At 42.4% G+C, this 15,496-nt stretch overlaps 1 protein-coding gene across 11 annotated transcripts in view; it reads left to right on the top strand.

Annotated features, from left to right (window-relative positions):
* Positions 1-15,496, top strand: part of LOC147029691 (zinc transporter ZIP6-like) — a 211,175-nt gene that overhangs the window by 112,264 nt on the left and 83,415 nt on the right. Inside the window, exon 1 of one of the 11 annotated variants that reach the window (XM_085872925.1) lies at positions 10,141-10,193. The exons of 9 other annotated variants lie outside the window; for them this stretch is intronic. The gene's annotated coding sequence lies outside the window, so the exon portion shown is untranslated. Of the gene's footprint in view, positions 1-10,140; positions 10,194-15,237; positions 15,386-15,496 lie in introns of those variants that run through there. One more of the 11 variants, XM_085872926.1, reaches the window with a different exon arrangement.

Below are 15,496 nucleotides of genomic sequence, written 5' to 3'. Positions count from 1 at the left end.
CCCTCTCTCGCCCCCTCTCTCGCCCCCCTCTCTCGCCCCCTCTCTCGCCCCCTCTCTCGCCCCCCTCTCTCGCCCCCCTCTCTCGCCCCCCTCTCTCGCCCCCCTCTCTCGCCCCCCTCTCTCGCCCCTCTCTCGCCCCCTCTCTCGCCCCTCTCTCGCCCCCTCTCTCGCCCCTCTCCCGCCCCCTCTCCCGCCCCCTCTCCCGCCCCCTCTCCCGCCCCCCTCTCTCGCCCCCTCTCTCGCCCCCTCTCTCGCCCCCTCTCTCGCCCCCCTCTCTCGCCCCCCTCTCTCGCCCCCTCTCTCTCGCCCCCTCTCTCGCCCCCCTCTCTCGCCCCCCTCTCTCGCCCCCCTCTCTCGCCCCCTCTCTCGCCCCCCTCTCTCGCCCCCTCTCTCGCCCCCCTCTCTCGCCCCCTCTCTCGCCCCCCTCTCTCGCCCCCCTCTCTCGCCCCCCTCTCTCGCCCCCTCTCTCGCCCCCTCTCTCGCCCCCTCTCTCGCCCCCTCTCTCGCCCCCTCTCTCGCCCCCTCTCTCGCCCCCCCTCTCTCGCCCCCCTCTCTCGCCCCCCTCTCTCGCCCCCTCTCTCGCCCCCTCTCTCGCCCCCTCTCTCGCCCCCCCTCTCGCCCCCCTCTCGCCCCCCTCTCTCGCCCCCTCTCTCTCGCCCCCCTCTCTCTCGCCCCCCTCTCTCTCGCCCCCCTCTCTCTCGCCACCTCTCTCTCGCCCCCTCTCTCTCGCCCCCCTCTCTCTCGCCCCCCTCTCTCTCGCCCCCTCTCTCTCGCCCCCTCTCTCTCGCCCCCTCTCTCTCCCCCTTCCTCTCTCCCCCGCCTCTCTCCCCCGCCTCTCTCGCTCCTCTCTCTGTAAATGTATTCACAAATGTCTACCAAGCACAACAATTAATTCAAACCTTGGGAAAAAAATAACTTTTAAACCCTTGTGAAACAGCTGTTTCCCTTGGGAAAATTCAAACCTTGGGATTAATTAATTAATTTGAACAATTAATTCAAACCTTGGGAAAATACAGCTTTTAAACCTTGGGAAACAGCTGAAACGGATGAAGAACGATATCAAACCTTGAAAAGGCACATACTCAGGTCCCCAGCATCGATTGTGACGTCATACCAAACGAAGAAGAAGAAGAATTGTGATGTCAATCGTGCAAAAAAAAAAAAAACCCTTGCCAAAAGGTGACCACGTGTGACTTGTTAAAGGTGACACTGAGGTGAACAGAGCTGCTATCCACCAGGAGCGACTCCTTGAGGAATATCTGCCTACGAGAGATTCCGATGAGAATCGTTCTTCAGTCACCATGAAAAATATGCGTTTGCCTCTTAACTTCACCAAATGATGTCATAATGTCTCAAGCTTGACATATCCAGAAAGCACTCATCGAGGTGTTCAATTTGAGGTAATACACGATATGGTTCCTAAAACTCGAAAATTTTACCTTGTGGTCAAGTATGTTTGACCTCGGGTGCTAACGATGAAGGTCAAGGCCAATCGCCACCAAAAATTAATCAGCTGAGCGCCAGACCATGAACTATATTCCCATGAAGTTTGAAGACGATCCGATCAAAATTACTCAAAAAATAAGGGTTTCGTCGACTCCCCTGATTTGTGACAGTGACCTTGACCTTCAAAATTTTGTGCACTGAAAGGGACCTCTATAGGCCTCTGATATGCGAAGTCACAAAAATTTCCAATGATAACTGTGCTCTGCAGAATTTTTTTATCTGTGATTACAGACAAACAAAAAAAAAACATACAAGCTGACTAACATATCTTGCAAAAACTTCGTTTTGGCAAGATAAGAAATAAATAAACATTAATTGTGCCGTCGTTCGTGATGTCATAGCACTGTGTCCTGTCATTGGTTGACAGACGTTTTTGGTCATTATTGGATGACAGGCAATATATAGGTCGTTATTGTTTAACAGACATTGGTCATTGTATCACGTTATTCTTTTTATTACTGTCAATTATTGTGCTATTATTATTAATATGCTGTTATCATTATTCTGAGATATATTTGGGAAAAAATGGCATGATAAGGTGGAACGACACTTCAGCTGCAATATATATACACCTTTCCAACACTGAAAAACGCAATAAAATGGCCGTAACTTGGGAACCGCTCGTCCGATAAATATCAAACCTTGAAAAGACACATCCGCGGGTCCCCGGCAATATTCCTGACAAGTTTCAATCAGATCGGAACGGCGGTCGCAGACAGACAGACAGACAGACACACACAGACAGACAGACAGACAGACACACACACACTGCTGGAATTATAGATAGATATATTATAGATATTATTTATTTATATATATATATATATATATACACACATACATACATATGTTATTGCGGGCCAGAAGTCCGGTGGCGAGAACGACCACAAGGTGGGGGAGGTTACGTCGTCTCCCACCAGACTCTCCAGAATTGGAGGCCATCCCTCTCGGATAATTCCGTGAGGCGGCGGGTCGCTTCACCGACCGTGGATGCCAATACCCCACCGCGTAGCGTAGGGTCTTTTTGTCTGGAACCAATTTACCTAATTAACCACGCGGTGTCGTCTTCCGGGGAACCACGCCCTCAGTACGCCTTGCCCGAACCGGACCAATCTACCAACTGCCAACTACCTTTCCGGTTCGAATGCAGTGAGCGGATCTGCCAAGGTCGTACCGGCTGGAATGAACAGATTTTAGGGTATAAAAACCCGCCTAAGCTCCGATTCGAACCATGCTGGACCAATGGAGGGAAAGACGAAAACGAACTGGGAACATTTCTACAATAATTTATTTACAATCACTTGCAAAAGGACTCGGAGCAGACTTATCGCAGGAATACAGGCAAGATTTACAATGATCAAATACTTAAACAGTTCTACTTAAAGACAGCGCCGCACACTCAAACGAAAATAAACCCAGGTGTATTGCAAAGACCCCCGCAGCCAGAGAGGGAGGTGAGCTGAGTTCGCAGTTCTTTTGGGGTACCTTAATGTTGGAGGGAGGGGGTGCTCCGTGGTGTAGCACCTGTCAATGGCCATGCAGCTCGTCGCACAGCCACGCACGTGTCGCTCGTGTCTGCGGAGGAGGTCGAGTCGGGTAGTGCGCTGTCCAAGGCAGGGATCAGGGCCGCCGACAGGACCCACGAGAGACCCATTCAAGGTCGGGCGCCCTCGAACCAGTTCAACAGACGGCTCGCCGAGGCGAGACGTGGGCAGACCCTCCACGTCACGACCTTTTTCCCTTTGGCAACCAGCGACAAACTGGCTCACTCCAACCACTGTCTCCAGCTTATGAACACGACCCACACAGAAATCCACTGAACTGAAGACTCCTCCGACTAACGAACCCTCCGACTCAGCACACCAACACGACGACGAACGACTCCCAAAGAACTCCTTGCTGAGGACGGTGTCGTAATTTTATTGATCTCCCTCAACGGGGAGGGGCCTTGGTGAAACTGACGTCACTGTCCGCCCTGATTGGACAGGGCTTCCATGGGTCCGCCCCTTCTGGGCAGGGTTTCGGCCATGCGGGGAGCCCACCCCCTCCACGCGTGACTGCACTCACCAAAAAGGTACCTCACAAAGATTTCCCCTCGGAAAGTGAGAAAAAGGTACTGTGGTTCAAATAAGAGGGGAAATAAAGATTTATTACCCAAACTAAAAAAAACATCGCAACGCACCCCTTCGATTTCCCACTACACATCAGGAGGGGTTCTGTCTACACATATACTTAACGGCTTAACTAACTTTTGGTCAGCTGTATGTCTGAATGCATACGGTTCCGAGAACCGTAACAATATATTTAAATATATATATATATATATATATATATATATATATATATATATATATGTATATGTATATGTATATGTATATGTATATGTATATGTATATGTATATGTATATGTATATGTATATGTATATGTATATGTATATGTATATATGTATATGTATATGTATATATATATATGTATATATATGTATATATATATATGTATATATATATGTATATATGTATATGTATATATATGTATATGTATATATATATATGTGTATATATATGTATATATATATATATATATATATATATATATATATATATATGTAAATATCTCTTCTTCTTTCGGCTGCTCCCGTTAGGGGTCGCCACAGCGGATCATCCGTTATGATCCGCATAATGATTTGGCACAGGTTTTATGCCGGATGCCCTTCCTGACACAACCCTGGTCGCCTCTTACGATGACACAGGGATATGGTACACCTATTCTAACCGGGGCATACACCAGGCCCAGTACACTGGTACTCACTTCGCCGACCTCGGAAGGATGACAGGCTGAGTCAACCTCCTGGTGTGTATTAATTCAAGCGGCCAACGGGGCTTGAACTCAGGACCTTTTGGATCCCAAACCGCTACCTTAACCACTACGCCAACACCAGGAGAGATATATATTTATATATATATATATATATATATATATATTTATTTATTTATATATATATATATATTTTATTGTCCAACCAAGATATTCTAGTTTTGTATAATTTATTAATTTTCTGAAATTTGTGGAATTTATTTTTTACTTGGAAGTTGTGTGTTACGATGTGGAAAAAGTCTGATTTAATGCAATTTCATTACAGGCCACATGGCAACAAGAGATGGTAATTTTAAAAGGGGGTGTAGACTTTCTATAGGCACTGTAGATACGTAGATAGGGAGAGAGAAAAAGATACATAGTGGCGAGGGTGAAGGGGGGCGTGAGGGACAGAGATTCATCAAGAGCAGGCGTTGCGCGGTGGGGGGGGGGGGGTAGGTGATTATGTTTGATCGATAAGTCCATCAAATAATCTTGCTTTGACAAAAGGGCAGCTTGCCCTTGACTCCTATTCCTGAAAATCTTGTAATTGTTTGAGCAACGATGCTGATTCTGATACCTTTTCCTCAATAACTTCTGCTGTCTTCCTCTGGAAACCTTTCGAGCGCATCTCTTTAATACCTCAAAATGGCTTTTATATATATATATATATATATATATATATATATATATATATATATATATATATATATATATATATATATATCGGGGCGTATTATGTGATACCGGTCGTCCGTCCGTCAGTTCCTGTCCGCACTCTAACTCCCAAAGTTTTCAACTTTCACGTTTCATATTTAGTACATCGGTACAGACTGTGGAGACGGTGTCGTGACATACGCTCGTCATCTTAAGTGGTTGCCATGGCAACCAGGATACTGTTTTCCATGTCGTAGCACAATTCTGTATATACCTTCTTGTTCGGGCGTATATTGTGCTCACTTGAGCTCTTGTTGAAATATATTTTGATTTGATGTTTCTTTACTCTGCCTTAGTCATATTCTGTCCCTATAAGGCTCTGGGAGGAGCATGAAAGGAGGATAATTATTTGAAGACATTTCAAGTTGCTTTCACTTTAATTTCAAAAACATGAGATGATGCATCAAATTCTGCTGAAATATTGCTGAGATCATGTTGAGGACTGATTTTGGTAAATTTTGTGAGACATTAAAAAGTTGCTTTAAATTTTGTTTTTATCCACCTGAATTGGTCTTCCATTACTCGTCTTAATGAGAATACAGAATATGCAAATTCAGTCTTGGATCCATCGAGTTGGTCTGATAGGGAATAACAGCCAGATTTTTTTTTCTTATTTTTTTTATTTTCGTTTTAAGCTTTGAAAATTTTTATGCCTCCGCCAATGAAGTAGCCAGAGGAATTATGTTTTTGGGTTGTCCATCCGTCTGTACGTCTGTGATAAGTTTTTGTTACCTCGATAACTTAAGAATTGGTGAAGGGATCCAAGTCAAACTTGGTACAAGTTAATGATGTAAACATCAACTGATTATATTTTGGAGTCAAGAGGTCAAACGTCAGGTCATGTTGAATAAAAATGTGATATTTGCTAACAGCTGAAGGGATTTAAATCAAACTTGGTACAAGTATATACAATAATGTCATAACTTGGGCGGAGGCAAACTGTATGTCTATGTCGTGACGTCCAAGAGTGCCTTCATAGTTATTTATTGCTTTTGCATCTGACAATTGATTTGCAATTGGTCACTGGCTTTGACACCAACACAAATTTTTATTACAGACCCTACGCATCAAAAAGCTACATACATGACATGGCTAAAGGTATATGGACACCACTTCTGATTAGTGTATTCGGCTATTTTAGCCACACCCATTGCTGCATGGTGTATAAAATCAAGCACACAGCCATGCAATCTCCATAGACAAACATTGGCAGTGGAATGGGCCGTACTGAAGAGCTCAGTGACTTTCAACGTGGCACCATAATAGGATGCCACCTTTTCATCGTCAGTTCGTTAAATTTCTGCCCTGCTTGAGCTGCTCCGGTCAACTGTAAGTGCTGTTATTGTAAAGTGGAAATGTCTAGGAGCTCACAGAAAGGGACCGCCTTGTGCTGAAGCACGTAGCTTGGAAAAATCGTCTGTCGTCGGTTGCAATACTCACGACCGAGTTCCAAATTGACTCTGGAAGCAGCGTCAGCACAAACACTGTTTGTCGAGAGCTTCATGAAATGGGTTTTCATGGCCGAGCAGCCGCGCACAAGCCGTTGATCACCATGTGCAATGCCAATCGTTGGCTGGAGTGGTGTAAAGCTTGCCGGCATTGGACTCTGGAGTAGTGGAAACGCGTTCTCTGGAGTGATGAATCACGCTTCACCATCTGACAGTCCGATGGACGAATCTGGGTTTACGGATACCAGGAGAACACCACCTGCCCAAATGCATCGTAGCAACTGTAAAGTTTGGTGAAGGAGGAATAATGGCCTGGGGCTGTTTTTCATGGTTTGGGCTTGGCCCCTGAGTTCCAGTGAAGGGAAATCTTAACGCTACAGCATACAATGACATTGTAGACAATTCTGTGCTTCCAACTTTGTGGCAACAGTTTGGGGAAGCCCCTTTCCTGATTTATCATGACAATGCCCCCGTATACAAAGCGAGGTCCATACAGAAATATTTTTTGAGATCAGCGAGAAAGAACTTGACTGGTCTGCACAGAGCCCTGACCTCAACCTCATCGAACACCTTTGGAATGAATTGGAACGCCAACTGCGAGCCTGACCTAATCACCCAACATCAGTGCCTGGCATCACCAATGCTCTTGTGGCTGAATGGAAGCAAATCCCCACAGCAAAGTTCCAACATCTAGTGGAAAGCCTTCCCAGAAGAGTGGAGGCTGTTATAGCAGCAAAGGGGGGATCAACTCCATATTGATGCCCATGATTTTGGAATGAGATGTTGGACGAGCAGGTGTCCACCTACTTTTGGCCCTGTGTATATCGACCAAACAGTTTGAAATGGAGCACCTCACTGCCATTTGAGCATTTAAATTGTATCTTTTGTGGCAATAAGTGTGAATTGTTGCTCCCAACTCATTGGCTCGATGACAGAAGACACCATTTGCAGTTTTGCCGGCTCCATCCCCACCCCATTCCCATTTAGAATCCCGTGTGGGCAACTAGATTTTTTTTTAATTTTTCTTAAATAATTCTTTTTTTGTAATGTACATAAATATTTTTGTTATCTTTAATGTCGGCTATCTCGTTTTTTATTGATTGAAATGATTATGATGTTTGTACATAACTCTGCTCTCTCCATATAATATAATAGTATTAGAAGGGAGAGAAAAAAGCAGACAAATAATGCCAGAATGGGATATGTTACACATTATTTAATTTTATCATGGAACAATATATTTATCTCATCATTTGCTGCTTTGTTAACCGCTGCATTGCATCTCCATGGATTTCTGGTAATTTACTCATGGATGCACTGGATGGGGACTTGGTTTATGGTTCGACATATGTGAACTTGACTCTCCAGGTGCACTCTTCATGTTTTATTTCCTTTGGGCACCTTTAGTTTTCTTCCTCATCATCATCATCATCATCAATCACCCTCTATTTTTGGGTTGTATGGATTTTGACATATTTTCACTGCAAGTACACGCACCAACCAGTACATTGCAGTTTCTTGGCGCGACACCCACATCTTGCACTTGTGCAATTTTTACACCCACATGTAAGAATTTCAGAGCACTCTATTGGTTGTGAATTCCTCCCAATTTGAGGATTGCCTTCAGTTGACCATTTTCCATACACCAGTCGCTCACCGTCCATTGGTGATGGCAGTTCTTGTTCTGTCCCGAGTGAGGAATACCACGCCAATGCCTGATAGTGTGCCTGCTTAATATGTTCATTGAGCACATCTGTTGCTGGAGGTAGAGTTTCTATTTATTTTCCTCTCTTTTGGAATAGTTTGGATCTTACATCAGTTATTGAAATCAGCTTGGCTGTGGACAGGTAGAGGTGACACACAAAAGCCTCCGCTTTGGATCCTGTATCTGTTTTCCCAGGTTTTCTTGGAAATCTGGAAAGTCCTGAAACCCTCTGCAAGCACTTCTTTTACCTATTAGTTGAAACTGACTGACCATATCACACCCTGTTTGTGGCATGGAATGGAGGAATATGTCTGTGAACACTGTCAACCAGCAAGATGTGCACTGCCATAAAGCGTTGGTTCTTTGCAGTACCTATCTTGAACCAGACTTCCTTGCTTAGCTGCCCAATAAAATGAACTATTAGTACTGTACAAGTACATCAGTATCCTGGCAGTTAACAGCAAATCTTTCAAAGTTTTGAAGACAGGTATCTTTTCCATGGAGGAGAGTTCTGGTTTCTGCTTCTTCGTGGTTATAATCTGAGGTTCCTCACATCTTGACCAGTTGAGGAGTGAACGTCTTCCCCTTCCTCAAAACCACCAGCGAGCACGATTTCATACTCTGGCAACCACTGGGCCTTGATCATCATTTGCTCACATCAGGATTGAGCAAGATTCTTCTTGTTTTCTGGCACGTCAATAAACTGTTTCCAGTTTACTGCCGTCGAGTCATCATGGCTATTTATTTTACAGTGAATTGTTCTGCCCTTGCAGCTTACTTGATGGAATGTTGCAGATATTGGTCAAATACTACATCAACTGGAAGGGCATCCGATAGAATGCATACCTCCGCTCCATAATGCCTGATCCACAACAACATATCTGGCCCAATACATTTTTGAGATATCGTGCGATATATAATCTTTGGCCCTTTCCCTCAATGGTGACGAGTCACTTAAAAAAATTCTAGTTCTTGGATCCAGATTCGGATCTTCACCAAAATCGAATCAATTCATCGTGGTCACACACCCAACGTGTCTACCAAGTTTAGTCCGAATCCGTGCGCAACTTTTTGAGATATCGTGCTATATATCGTTTTTGGCCTCATCTATCAATGGTGAAGAATCACTTTGAAAAATTCTAGTCTCCGGATCCGGATCTTCACCAAAATCGAATCGGTTTGTCCTTGTCACACACCCAACCTGTTCACGAAATTTAGTCCGGATCTGTCCACAACTTTTTGAGATATCCTGTGCACAAACAAACAAACAGACAGGGGTGAAAATAACCTCTTTCACTTTCGGTGGCGGAAGTAATTTGCAAGAGGTCATCTCTCCGTAGATACAGAGAAAGAGAAGAAGAAGAAGACGAAGAAATATTAAACGTAAGAGACCAAAACACCCGTGTTGTTAATTGAGTTGTGCTAATTGCCGTGGGAAGCAAGAAGTTGACATTTAGGGTGTTAACCCTTCTGAGCAAAAGAGGAATCGCTTTAGGAATCTTATACTATTCATGTTTAAGAAATGGATGAAATCCTTAATTTTTATCTGTTCTACTTTGAAATAATCTTGGCTTCAGTTCTAGTTCTAGTTATCTTAGCTTTAAAAAAAATAAAAACATCACTAACTGTTGATACTTTTCTGTTCCCATACAAGTTACTGTCCATGGAATGAACAGTTTGAGTTGATGCCTAATACACTGCTTCACTGCATTATCTTGGGACCTTTCTCAGTGCAATCATTGTCTTCCACCATCATTTATTGTCTGCTTTCATTACCTTTAATCTGCATTCTGCCCTACCCTTTGTTCTTGACCCAATTTGTTTTCAAATCTCACACTCCACCCATGGTCTGCCCCCTTACTCTCCCCACCCCCAATCGAAAGTTATATTTTTCTTTCTCTCTGCAGTATTTTGAAATTGTTAGTCCTCTTGCACATTACTATAATTTCTCCCAAGCTTTGAGGTCAGTGCACGCCATTATTTGTTTTGTCTTTTGTTTTGTTGTTTCTTCTCCGTCTTGTTTCTTTTTCCTTTCTCCATATTATGTTGCTGATAAGCTGTAAAGATTTTATGATGATGAGAAAGGAACAAGGTGAGGATAAAGGTGCAGAAAATGGGAGCCTTGTGATCCTCTAAGAGACCGTCGATTTTGTTGCCACAGTGCTTTGCTGTGCCATCAAGTTTGCTGCCATTCTTTAATCTATGTTCTCATATCCGAGTGGTCGAATGGAGTCGAGGCTAAGACATTCTGTTTTTTTGCTGGATTATTTGTTATGACGTTGAGTTTCTGAAGGTAACATCCAAGACATTGTTGGGTGAAGGAATTATTTGATGAATTGTACCTCTTTTCTTTGAGTGCAATTATATAATAAATTGTTCAGTGTGCAGTTGATTTGCAGCAAGTTGTTTTGTTGAACTATCATTTTTTTTATTTTCTGTGATCACTATAACGTAATGTGTGCTCACTGGGTATCACCACCGCGATCATCATTATGTTGTTCCTTCTTAAATTTAACGGTAGACCATCATGACCCACTTGTGTGTCATGATTCATCCTTGGGGTCGAGTATTACCGGTGGACCCCAAGGACTGGCAAAACAAATTGGGGTAGGCATTTTGAAGTTTGCTCGGGTGTGAAATCATCACCGACACTCCATTGAAAGCCACACGGGATCTTTGTCGTCCACCTGCAATCAATGCAACCATGCATGTCCCTTGCTTAACATCCATTAGAAGGACTCATTGATACATTGTCTTGCCTGCAAAACACCAATCCAACAGTTTTTGAATTTGTTTTCGAATCAAACTGAGGCTATATGGATTGGGGGCAAGTGCACTCCCTCTGCTACATTCTTTTGGAGTTCACTTGGTATGTAGTTGTTTTATGTTCACTATTTGTCAGTGAACTGATGCAGTTCCATTGATGGCCTTAATATGAAGGGTTGAACATCGAATGCTGCCATAGGTGGATTATGCTTTAAGTGGTGGTTTAAATACATTAAAGAGGAAGTGTTGTGCCAATCTAAATAAATGTATGTGGTATGCAGACTTCCACTTGTGTTTGCAATTGTCTCCAAAATATATAAAACAATGCAATTGGTTTTTATTTTTATTTTTTGTGAAGTCAAGGTGAGAATTTTTTTTGGGTTAGGGGTAAAAACTATAGTTATCATTTCTGTCAAATTTAGCAAGAAATCTTTACCATAATTAAGATGCATCTCATCACAATTCAACTACTTCTCCAAATGTTCAAATGCTGCATCATCCGAATTTCAACCAAGGCAAGGTAGCTGAAGGAAAGCGCAACGTAGACAAATGTGCCCCATCAGAATCGGTCCAGCAATGAAGTCGTCGAGCACATATGCCTTTTGGGCCCTGTGCTGTAAGTTAGTTTGATTCTAATTTTAACGACAGAGTTCATAGAACACCTTACACTGTGCAACGTTGGTGGGTTGACATGATATAAAAAGCTGTAATATTTCATCCAGGTATTGCTAAACGGAAGGGGTTTTGAAAGTGCCCAAAAGGCGATTTGTGTTCTGCAGTATTCAAATATATAATTAAATTGAAATAAAATAGCGAATTTACAGGTTGTTGAAAAAAAAAATCAGTTGGTGCAGCGTCTTTTACACCACCTTATTTAACATGTTGCATTAGTTATTCATGCCTGTTGTTTGTGTCCTTTTATCAGGCGCTGAATAACAGTCGGTTTCCTATTTGGAATTATTTGCAGTTTTGTTTGACTTCCAGGCAGGAAGACAAACTAAAAAAATTATCTCACTTCACTGCACATGCACGATCGGGACAAATTCAAAGTCAAAGTGCTGCTAAACTACAGGTTTGTTTTCCGATTCGTATTCAAAATTCATTCAAATTAAGTTGATCCTCGATCATAAACTGACGTTTGTCGACAGATAGACGAACAAAGTGAACCACTTGCTTAACTCTGCTTTTAGCTTCATGCATGGGGTAAAATTCCTGGTGTTGGCTTAATGATTAGGGTGGTGGGCTTGGGATCCTAGGATCCTGAGTTCAAATCCCACTCGGCTGTTGAATTAATACTAGGTGGGGTTAACTCTGCCTGCCGTGCTTCCGAGGTCGGCAAAATGAGTGCCAGCATGTCGCATCCTGTGTCGGAGTGGCGACCCATCCAGGATTGAACCCAATAGCCAAGGAGACTGCTTAGGCAGCACCAACGCTCTGCACAGAGTATGGTCCCATTGGATGGATGGATAGGCTAAAAACGGACAAAAGTATGCTCTTTTCTTGAAAATTGACAAAGGACGGTAAATCATGGCATTCTGTGGGCATTGATTCCATCACCATTCTGGGGATTCTTGTTCCACGTTCCTCATGTCCGAACCTAAGGTATGATTTTGAGCCAAAAACAATTCGTGAGAGTGTGAAAATTTGAGATTATGAAAAAGGAAATGTTTATAGTGACGTTTAAAGCATCCAGATAGGACTGAGAACCTCCGATAACTGGTAAAAATGAGGTTCCAGTCAATAAATGTTGCCAAACAGTACTTTCCTGGCTCAATGTTTGTTTGTTTCAGCTATTTCTGCAAATATTTTAAAAACTATTTTGTAAGCCTTCTCGCATTTCTATCTTGTAAGAATGATTATGTTATATAAAATGACGAGGAGGAAAAAGAGCACAATAATATCAACTGATGTGGTAGTTACATTGTTGTCAAACAGTAACATGGGCTTTTCAATAAAGCTGATTTATGGCCTGGATAGTCAGCAATAGATATTGGAGAACAAATGAATAAGCGAGAAACGGTTTAATTCAGTTACTATTACTTGTATTAAATACTCGCCTGGTAATTAACTGATAATTTGAGGAGAAGTAGTACTTTGGCTCCAAGAAAAATTAATTGACCTTTCTAACCAATTTGGCAAATGTTTTGGCTCCACTTTTGAAAAATCCCAGGGTATGCGCTGGAGGCACCCACTGCTGTGTGTGAGAGAGAGAGAGAGAGAGAGAGAGAGAGAGAGGGAGAGAGAGAGAGAGAGAGAGAGAGAGAGAGAGAGAGAGAGAGAGAGAGAGAGAGAGAGAGAGAGAGAGAGAGAGAGATAGAGATAGAGATAGAGATAGAGATAGAGATAGAGATAGAGATAGAGATAGAGATAGAGATAGAGATAGAGATAGAGATAGAGATAGAGATAGATCGAGATCTGTTGGTGCTTGTACGTGGTCGATTCATCTCCCCACTGACCTAATTCCCATGCATTTCTTTCTCTGTCCTTCTCTTCTAATTTCTCTGGTCCTTCCTGAAATCTCTTGTGCCTCCCCAAACCAGTTTAATTAAATCCCCCCCCCCTCCACCGCCCTAAACTTGCATAATGTTACTTGTAATCTAGTTTTAATTGAGCATTATGAAGCTATCTTTTATTTTGCCCTCGCATTCTGTTGACACAAAAATGATGTCTATGTGTGCGCATCTGTGCTCGTACGTATAGATGTCGGTTGTATTCTCTTTTGGTGGTATCCTGAAATAGAATGAGGCCCTTTTGGGGCAAAACATGTCTTCATATTTTATGTTTATGTTTTGAGGATAAGTTAAGGTTGTAATGTTTTGAAGCTTCAGCAAAAAGAGCATTTTCAGGTGTTCCTTACCATCACACCTTTGCCCTAAGGGCTGTATTAATGATCGCCACTGAACCCAATATAGAATCCAGATGTAACTCAACATTTCTTGGGATATTTCCTGATCCTTCTTTCCAGTTGTCCATGAAATTTTTATCACTCCAGTCACTCCGACTCCTGTATTCCACCTTTTTGGTTCTCCATGTGTTAATTAGTTTGTGCGTGTACACTCGCTCTCATGTCGTGGCACATGTATGTATGTTTGCACCTGGCTTTGTTCATGTGTTTGTCTTTGTGTGCATTTGTTAGTTCCCCTCCTCCTCTCCCCCACTCGCTCGCCTCCCACCATAAAAAAACAATAATAATAATAATAATAATATATAGAAATTGGTACTCGGTTACTTCTTGTTTCGAACATTACTCATTGTAATTTGATCTTTTTGTAACGTATTTGGCATTTTGATTGGTTGCAATGTGTCGTCTCTGCCATCTTCCTGTTTTATAATGTTTAATTTTACTTCCTACATTTTTATTAATCAATGCCTTTTCCAGGGACCATGATGAAGTCCCACTCCAACCCAATTAAGCATTCATACTTGCCTTTTTTGTTGGTGTGATTTGTCTTTGTTAACTCTGATTTTAAATTGTGCCGTTTGATTAAACACAGCTTTAATTAATGCCAACCATGATAATAAGCCCCCAATTGAGCTGTTTTTCATGATTAACGAAAATAAATAGCTCAGTCAGCACGATGTTGAGACCAATTTGTAATCGAACTGGGATTTATGAGTAGGAGTAAAATGATGATGAAAATTCAAAGTAGTTTTATTTATCTAATAATTCATCCAATATAAGTCTGGTTGGCGGTGGTGATAGGAGGAGCATCCACCTTATTGTGAGGATCAATATTGGGCTCAACGTAAGCAATTCTGTTGTAACTTTCATGCCTGAAGTAATCCATTCCTTAATACAATTCCAATATCAAGAACCAAATATTTCAATGATATAAAATATAATTTTGAAATTATCAAGAGTAGATATAAATTATTGAAAATATAACTTTTTTGTGCAGTGTAAAGTTTTATTCCAGGCTGCCATAATTGAAAATGAAGACAAGAATGCAAGTTTAAGGGATTTTCCTTTTTTTATAATGTGTTAATAATAATATGACCTGTAGTTGTTGTTGGACTGTCTTTTGTTACATGATTGAAATGGATGGACTGTCATGCAGGTTTTTCCAGCAATTACATTCAGAGATGCTATGATGTTTTGGGACTGGCAGGATAGCCTGCCTAATAGGTATTGCACTCACCTCTCTGACTCACTGGATTTGAATCTCGGCCCAGCTATAAACTGTCATCCTGGTGTTTTGCAGGTGGGGCGATTCGTCAATGTGTGCCATCCCTCGGAGGGATGTTAAACTGGGTGTCCTGTGTGCCGGCATTAGTTGGTGGACATTAAAGATCCCAGTGTCCTTCCTTCGTGAAGAGTAGGCGAGCTATTGTACCTTGAACAAATTACAAACTCCTACTCGAGCCTCGAACCAACCTATTCGACATCAGGTGGGCCAACCAGTTCATGAAACACTTGGGCCAAAAACTTCCCCAACCGACCCCACAATAAGGTGGGCATGATTATGGCTGTTGAAGGTCCAAAGAAAGAAATGCTGTGAT

This window comes from Eptatretus burgeri, chromosome 3 (genome assembly GCF_056783735.1).
Source record: "Eptatretus burgeri isolate ZD-2024b chromosome 3, Ebu_testis_v1, whole genome shotgun sequence".
In the NCBI taxonomy this organism is placed as follows: domain Eukaryota; kingdom Metazoa; phylum Chordata; class Myxini; order Myxiniformes; family Myxinidae; genus Eptatretus; species Eptatretus burgeri.
This window is presented reverse-complemented; position numbering and strand designations above follow the sequence as displayed.